This window comes from Gracilinanus agilis, chromosome 4 (assembly GCF_016433145.1).
Source record: "Gracilinanus agilis isolate LMUSP501 chromosome 4, AgileGrace, whole genome shotgun sequence".
Taxonomy (NCBI): Eukaryota; Metazoa; Chordata; class Mammalia; order Didelphimorphia; family Didelphidae; genus Gracilinanus; species Gracilinanus agilis.
The window spans coordinates 265,819,743-265,828,706 of NC_058133.1; positions in this window are offsets into that span (position 1 = coordinate 265,819,743).

An 8,964-nucleotide genomic window follows, 5' to 3' on the forward strand; every position below is an offset into this window, starting at 1 on the left:
AACTACCTGTTCATATCCTTTGACCACTTATCAGTTGGAGAATAACTTATATTTTTACAAATTTGACCTTGGATTTTCTAGGTAGTTGAGAAATGAGACCTCTGACAGAGAAACTTGGAATTTTTTGCCTAGTTCTCTGCTTTCCTTCTATGATCATGTTTGCATTGCTTTTGTTTGTACAAAAAGTTTTAATTTAATATAATAAAATTAATAAGGTAAGTGTAGAAAAGAACTTGCTCTGCTTTTGGCTTTAGAATTCCTGTGGATGTCCAGATAATTGAAATCTTGCTTCATTAATATATCATGCCAGGCTTGTAATCTCTTTCCCAGAACCACTTATTTATTTCCTCTTTCTTTGTAATCTGTTTTATTTACTCTTAGATGATGGTATCACTTCTGTTTCTGTATCCTTTAATCTTCACCAAGTGTTTTCTGCTATGTGCCTGTCTCCCTCCTCATTGCTGATTTTTTTCAAATGGGTATGTCTACTTAATACATAATGTTACCCCATAATACCCCTTTTACTGATCATGTTTCTTTTGATTACTTGAGTCTTTTCGTGCCATATTTTAGTCATAAGTCTCATCTCACCAAGTCTCAGTGAGATCAAATATGAGATCAAATTTTCCTTTTTTATTTTTTTAAACCCTTAACTTCTGTGTATTCGCTCCTTGGTGGAAGAGTGGTAAGGGTGGGCAATGGGGGTCAAGTGACTTGCCCAGGGTCACACAGCTGGGAAGTGTCTGAGGCCGGATTTGAACCTAGGACCTCCTGCCTCTAGGCCTGACTCTCAATCCATTGAGCAATCCAGCTGCCCCAAAATTTTCCTTCTTATCTCTAGTTCTTGTTTGTTACCCAGACCCTTGTGGCTGACCTTTTGCTTCTTGTAGCAATGGCTAATGGGAAAAGAGCAGATGCTTCCATCTTGTTCCTTCTAGGAGCTGGAGCATCACCATCAAAGTAGGATTTGATTGGTCTCTGGGTGGGAGTTCTGTAACGATTTGGGTTCTCCCCAATTCAGTTTCTCTATTGGTTGTCTTTTAAACTGATTGACATAAAATGAGAAAGTTGTACTAGACAACCTCTAAGGAACCCTCCAGCTCTAAATCTTTGATTGTGACCCTTTGGTAAGGGTTAACAGCAAGACATTTCTTGATTCCAGTTGCTGGAAGATGATCCCTGAGCACTCCCTCAGTTGTGTTAGGATGGGCAGGGAAATCTTGTTTGAAACCCCCACAGGCCTCACTGCCCCCTTTAGAGCATTGAGGCACAGGTGACTTGTAATCCTCTTCAAAATAGTCTCCTCTTTCCTACAGCTCAAATGTGACTGCACTGTTCATGAACAAGAACCTGTATGTTATATTATGAAAACAGAAACAAACAAAACCCAAAATCCCTCATCTTGTTTCGGTGAGCTGCTGAGTGACTGTTCCCTGGAGGGACATCTGACATTAAACAAATCATCTACATTTTGCTTGCCTGGGAAAATAAAACTTTTTCTGCCTTTAGGCACTGAACTATCCTAGCAGAACCCCACCGATGTGCTGGGCTGTCTGACTCTAATTAGGAGTGTATTCACTGTACATTGATGCTCTGAGAGACTGAGCAGGGGAGGTTTGTTTGAGGTTTTGGATTTATTATTAAAGCAAATGAATTCAACCAGCTATGGTCTGCTTTTCAGTGACTGGCAGGTGTCCTATATTCATCTGATTATGTTAACCCAGAAAGGGCTTGCTTTCTATAGCTTCTGGCACAGTTCATCCCAGCAATCAGATTTATCAAGACCAGTATGTGGCTAAATACCCCAATTCTGTTGTATGCTAACATGTAATATTTTCACCTTTTATGATGGGGATGCTTTTGTTCCTTTCCCTAAGGACTTCAGCTCTTACTGAAAGAAGAAAGTCATTGTCCCTGTCACTTCTGTATACTGGCATTCCTTGCAGGTTGTCACTCAACAAGTGGTTGGGGTGAATATCTGGACCAACCAGGCCAAACCGCATCCGTGGTGCTAAAGGCTTTCCACATACTGGTTCTGTGGGGTATACCTGCTCCAAGTCAATCTGAAAATAACCCCAAAAGAGCTAGAGCACCACAGAAGCAGACTGTCTCAATGATAGCCTTCTTCCCAGGCTGCTTGTGAGTAATAATGGTGACCTCCATTTGGTAAAGAAATGCACATAAAGGAAGAATGTGTAAAAATAGTCCTCCAAGATTATGAGGAAGTTCCTGGTCCACCATGGGCAGACCACTTTCTAACTTTGATAATCCACGAGTTAGATTCCCTGGTTAGACTCGTGAGCTCATCTGAAGCTAAGGTACTGATGGCACCGTGGGCTTTATCTCCCTTGAAACCCTCAGCTTCACAAAGAGGAGTTTTCACAGCCACAGATCACATTTTTAATCCAGGTTGGCTTTCTCATGATGGAGTCCAAAGAGAGAAGGAGGATCCCAGACTAGTAGTGCTGGAAAGATCCAATTTTCTCAGTAGACAAATGAAAAAAACCAAAAGGTGGTTAGGAGACCAAGGTCCCAAGGTAGCTGAGCTGAAGTCTGAATCCAGTTTAGTTCAAGTCCTGTAAATGTTGTAGCAGCGATCAGATGAAAGACTTCCATTCCAAGTTTGACTATAGTACTTGACTGTAGTCCCACTTCTGAGATATTTTCCACTTTTTCTTTAACACATTAGCCAAGGCCCTTTAATAAAATGTGTACTACCAGGTCTACCCTTGTGTCATTCTTTTTCTTTTCCTGGCTACACCTATTGTCCACTGTTCTCCTAAGTCATTTCTTTACTATATATGCAGAAGCACCTGGGTCTCTATAGATTCTGCAGATCACACACATTTACAATGGAGCAGGATTTGTTCAATAGCCATTATTTCAGCTGCCTGATTGTCCCTTCAAGCTCTGGAAGCTAATTTTGTGGATCTTCTTAAATTTGTACCTAGTTGTGTGTGGGGTACTGGAGTCAGTTAGTCTATAAGCATTTATTAAATGCCTCCTGGACGCTAGCTGGGGATACCAAAAGAGGCAAAAGACATTCCTATTCTTCAAAGTGCCCATTGCAGAGACATTCATCACTTTGTTCATAATCTTGGGCCATTGGGGGCCAATTAACACCAAGCTAGAGTGGGAGGGGCAGGGCTTCCTTTAGTTCCAGATTCTGAGGTTTGCCCTGGAGAACCTAGCAATACCCCAGGATGTGAAGTTCAGGTCAGCCAGTGCCCTGAGGTGCCGTTCAGTGAGAGGACAATCTGAAGCAATCCCTGCTGGCTTTACGAAATGGTCAAGTATGGACCAGAGCTGGGAAAAGGGAGCCTGGAGCCATAGTAGTAGTAGTAGTGTCCCTCTACTGGCTGATGGCCCCGGGCCATAGAGTTGGGAACCAAACACACCTCCTGCATCACTGAAAGCCAATCACTTCTGGAGCTCTGTCTTAGGCAGCTGGGAGTTGCTGTGGCCTCTGCTGGGGATGAGGGCAGCGGTCCAGCTCCACCACAGGGGAACCAAACTACCTGTGCATGCAACTAAAGGTTTACAGGGGCTCTTCTGAGTTGAGCCCCCTGAGCCTGATACCCGTGCTGCAGGCGCTAGGTAGGCAAGCTACCCTTTATAGGGGCGAGAAGCTGGCTCCTGATTCTCAACTTGCTAAGACCTCCAGGCCCCAAGGCTGTCTTGCTCCCAGATGCGGTGAATCGTTTTCTATTGGACCCTGGCCCCTTTAGCTGAATTCTCTACCCAAAGCTGAATTCTCTGACTTCCTGAACCACCAACCAACCACTTGGCTGATTGCCTACCTCTGGGAAAGCACTCGGTTTGACGTGTGCCAATGCCTCTTACCCCGCTTACCCCATCTCCCAAGAACACTACCAGGATGCCCCAAAAGTTCTGAGCAAACACTAGTGGACTTGGCAGCTGCACTTGTGTGGGAGCAAGTGCTGGAGCTTTGATTTAGGAAAGGCTTGGGTACCTTGTTATCCAAGTACCTGATGTGGAAATTTAGGGGGACCTTAAAAATCTGACCACAGATTCTTCCCAGCTGTGTGACCCTGGGCAAGTTGCTTAACCCACATTGCCTAGCCCTTAAAGCTCTTCTGCCTGTAAACCAATATCCAGTACTGATTCTAAGATGGAAGGTAAGGGTTATATTTTTTTAATGTTATGTTAAGAATTTTAAGTGGTTTAATGCTATTTCTGAGCACTCAAATTTTCTCATCCATTTTCCCTTATCACTAAAGCAGCAAGTGTTCTCTTAATGATTTTGTGGTAAACTAGCTGAGAACTTTTGTATCCTAATCAGATTTATTGAAGTTTATTCTTTATATCCAGCAGAGGTCTCAGAAGGGTTGGAAATGGGGCCATTATAGTTCCCAGGTATATTCCCTACATCTGAGATCAGCTTGGGAGAGGTGCCAGCTTTAGGGTTGACACCACCTTAGGATGGAGTACTTAGCACAGAAAACTTTGTCTTAGTATCAGTCTTTTTTTAAAACCTTTACCTTCTATCTTTTTTTTTTTAAACCCTTAACTTCTGTGTATTGGCTCCTAGGTGGAAGAGTGGTAAGGGTGGGCAATGGGGGTCAAGTGACTTGCCCAGGGTCACACAGCTGGGAAGTGTCTGAGGCCAGATTTGAACCTAGGGCCTCCCATCTCTAGGCCTGACTCTCAATCCACTGAGCTACCCAGCTGCTACCCAGCTGCCCCCCCCCCCCCCCCCCCCNNCACAGCTGGGAAGTGTCTGAGGCCAGATTTGAACCTAGGGCCTCCCATCTCTAGGCCTGACTCTCAATCCACTGAGCTACCCAGCTGCTACCCAGCTGCCCCCCCCCCCCGCCCTTACCTTCTATCTTAAGAGTCTATATGCTAAGTTATTGATTTCAAGGCAGAAGAATGGTAAAGGCTAAGAAATTGGGGTTGACTTGCCCAGGTTCACACAGCTAGGAAGTATCTGAACTCAAATTTGAACCAAGATGCCACGTCCAGCACTCTCTCCACTATGCTACTTAAATGCCTCAAAGTTTCTTTTTCATATAGGAAAAGTTCAATCTTTGGCAAATTTTTCAGAGATTCTAGGGCAGGGATTGGCTAAATGTCATGGCAGTTTTAGGATAACATATCTTATCTCCACTCAAAACCTCGTAACAAGAGGATGCTGAAATATGTTATCCATAGTCCTGAGGTGTGATACAAAGATACCTATCCCCAGAGCATTTTGGCAGAGGGACCAGATTCTAATTTCATCAGCATGATGAAATTCTTTGGCATCTACTCTGCAACTTAAAATCTTAGAGAGTTATCTGGGGCACCAAGTGGTTAAGTGGCTTGTCCAGGGTCACACACTAATGTACCAGAGAAGACACTTGAACCCAGGTCTTCCTGAGGTTGACTCTGCTCTTTGAGCATTGTCCATGTCTATAATGGGGCAGGGGTGGGGAGGGACAGGGAAAATTCTTCTCAGCGACTTAAGGAGTATTATGGAAAGCAATAGGAATGAGCAAGAAGAAAACAAACAATTGATAGGTGTATCCTAATAGCATCCTAGTGGAGTTTTCTTCTCTCTAAATAACTTGACTGTTGCCAAGAGAAATTACCCTGAGACATGCTATTTGGTCAAAAGTCAATAAATGGGGCCTTTACTCCAGCATTTTAGGGCTTTCACTTGATACTTTTTCCAGCAAGCAATGCAAATTCATTCACAAAAGGGAGGGTAATATTTGCAATTGCAAAAATCCTAAGTAACCAACATGTCTTTACATGCATTATAAAAAGGTTTCTAGCAACTACAAAGCAGACATTATAGAATACATGGCCCAGTCAGAATTTAGCTGATCCTAATACAGAAGAGAGGGAGCCAAAGGAAGACTAGTTCCTTAGACAGTAATGGTCCATGGTCACATCCCAGTCTAGTCTTTTCATCTTCATGTGGGAGATGCATTCCAAGCTTTCTTTGGATCACCACTTCCTTTTTCATCCCTCACCCAGCCAACCACCCAAAGCTTGCCTTCAGGACCCTGAAATCAAAGTGAGGGGAAAAGAAGACATCAGGGCTCTGATCTTTCCCTACTTCCAGGAGGCCAAGCCACTGGCTAATGCCCCTCTTTGTTCTTGCCTTTTCCGCTCTCTTTTGGAATAGGCAAACAAGAAAGCCTCTTTCTCTAAAGGAGGAAAGAGTAGGGGTTCTCAATAGGTGAACTTATTTTCTTCAATTTCTCATTGGCCTACACCCTGTCTCTAAATTATTAGGATGACTGTGCAATGACTGAAAAGTTAATTCTCTTAATATTTTGATATCAAGGGACAGGAAGGGGCCTGGAGGTTATCGTGGAATCTCAGAGTTGAAAGGGACCTCAGAGGTCGTTTGGTCCAGCCCATACTTGAACAAGAATCACCTTTACAACATTTCCTAGAAGAGTGAGCCAGCTTTGAAAAGTCTGAGTGATAGGGAACTCATCTCCTCCTAAGGCAGAGTCCATTGTACTTTTGGACAGCTCAAAAGCAAGGGAAGTTCTCCAAGTGGCATCTGTGTAATTTCTTACCCATTGATCCTAGTTTTAAACTTTGGGGCCAAGTAGAACATGATTAAGACAGACAGAACCAGGAATATTAAGTTCAGATAGATTCAATAAGCATTTATTAAATGCCTACATATATGAGTAAGGTGAAATTTGTGATACAAATCATGTCCAGAGCCAGAATAAGTATGGATCATTTTGGAGGGTGAGGAGGAAGGATAGAAATCGATATCAAAGACATGGCATGCTATTCACTAACTACTCCTCTAGTAAACTCAGTCTCAATCCTCAATCTTCCTTTTGCCTTTCTTTTCCACTGTGTTCTCAGGGCCCTCTTTTATTCATAATAAAATCACTTTCTGAAGAAAAAAAACAACTTACCCTCTGTGTTAAAATAAATACCTGTATATTGGTTCTAAGGCAGAAGAGTCTTAGGGGTCAGGCAATGGGGTTTAAGTGACCTGCCTAGGGTCTTTCTCTAAAGAAAGAAGAAATGTTCATCTCACATCATACCATTTCACATTCTCCCATCTTCTTTTATCCACTGAAGTCTAGCTTTCTCTTGAAGAAACAACATCTTTGAATAGCCTGTCCAAGGCTGGCTGTTCCTTCTCTTATACCCTCCGAAACACAAGACCAAGAGAAAGAATTGGTATTCTTCTTGTAACCCAATGCCACTTTGAGGTCCTTCTACTTGTCATTATCGTTTAACAACTACTTCTCCTTTCCTAAAGTTTTCTCTATCCTGTCCAGGTTCAAACAAGTGTATGAATAATTTATATAAAAGAGAGTAAGATTCAGGCAAAGAATCATGAGAAATTTGAGAAGGGATGAGGAAAAGATTTAGGGAAAAAGTAGTATTTGGATCTCCTAATGAAAGAAAGGTCTTTAAAAGAAGGTGATTGCAGAGTAGCTAGGTGGTGCAGTGGATAGAAAACCAGGCTGAGAGATAAGAGGTCCTAGGTTTAAATCTAGCCCCTGACACTTCCTAGCTGTGTGACCCCTGGCAAGTCACTTAGCCCCCATTGCCTCATCCTTACTGCTCTTCTGCCTTAGAGCCAATACAAAGTATTGATTCTAAGACCAAAGGTAAGGGTTAAAAAAAAAATGTTTAGAGGTGGGAATTTCTAGGCATAGAAGAAAGAACAAATAAAGGCAGAATTAGAAGAGAGCTTGGAAATTAATCCAGTTCAGTTGGAATATAGAATGTCATTAGGAAATTAGTATGATTAAAAAATTAATATGAGATAAAATTAGAAAGCCTGGAGCAAGAACACAGAGAATCTTGGAAATCAGGATTAGGAGTCCATTTGGTAGACAATTTGAAACCACTGAAATGTGTAAAGGAGTAAGCTGGGGTTCATTTATAGACTAATTTACAGAAGAGAAACCAGGGAATATAAGTGAATAATGCCTTGATGAGCTTGAGGCCGATATTTTGACTCAAGTACAGAAACTTCTCATGTGTGTTCAGGAATTTCTAGTTCTCTTTTCTCTCCTCTGCAGGACCTAGCTCCCAGATCAATCCCAGCCCCTTCCTCCAAGGTTTCTCACCCTAGGCCTCAACTTCCTTAATTCTCTTGACCTCTATCTCCTGTCTACCTCCGTCATCCCCAGAAGTAGTCGTTTTTTAGGTACTACCTCTTTAGCTGAATTTTTCCCAGTTCCAAAATTCCTAGTTAAAACCCTAAATATGTCTCTCAATCATCAGTTATTTTTTAATTCGTTTTATTTCATTTTCAGATCCAAATTCTTGCTCTCTGGTTTCTCCTCCCCTACCCATTGAGAAAGAAAAACACAACTCATCACAAATACATAAAGTCAAACAAAGCAAATTCCCTCATTAATTATGTACCCAAAGAAATATGTTTCTGTCTGCACTGTGCCCATCACTTCTCTCTCTTGAGGTTGGAGAAAGGAAGGAAAAGGAGCAAGAATAAGTTTTTATATAGTACTTACTATGTACTAGGAGCTTTACAAATATCTCCTCTGATCATCACAACAACCCTAGAAGGTAGATGTCATTATCCCCATTTAATAGTTGAGGAAGCTGAGGCAAACAGAGATTATGTGACTCGTCTACAGTCAAACAAGTAGTAAGTGTCTGAGGCCATATTAGAGCTCATCTTCCTTACTCCAGGGCCAGAGCACTCAACCCATTATACCTCCTAATGCCTTTAAGTAGAGAACATGATTTATCATGAATCCATTCAGCAGATATCTATCATTAGTTGAATTTATATATATATTTCCAATTACATGTAAAAATAACTTAATATTCTCTTTTAGAAATTTTGAATTCATTGTAGAAATATACAAGCCATTTCTCAGATGGTCAAAGGATATGAATAAGTAATTTTCAGATGAAGAAATGAAAGCTATCAATAATCATATGAAAAAATGTTTTAAATCACTCTTGATTAGAGAAATGCAAATTAAAATAATGCTG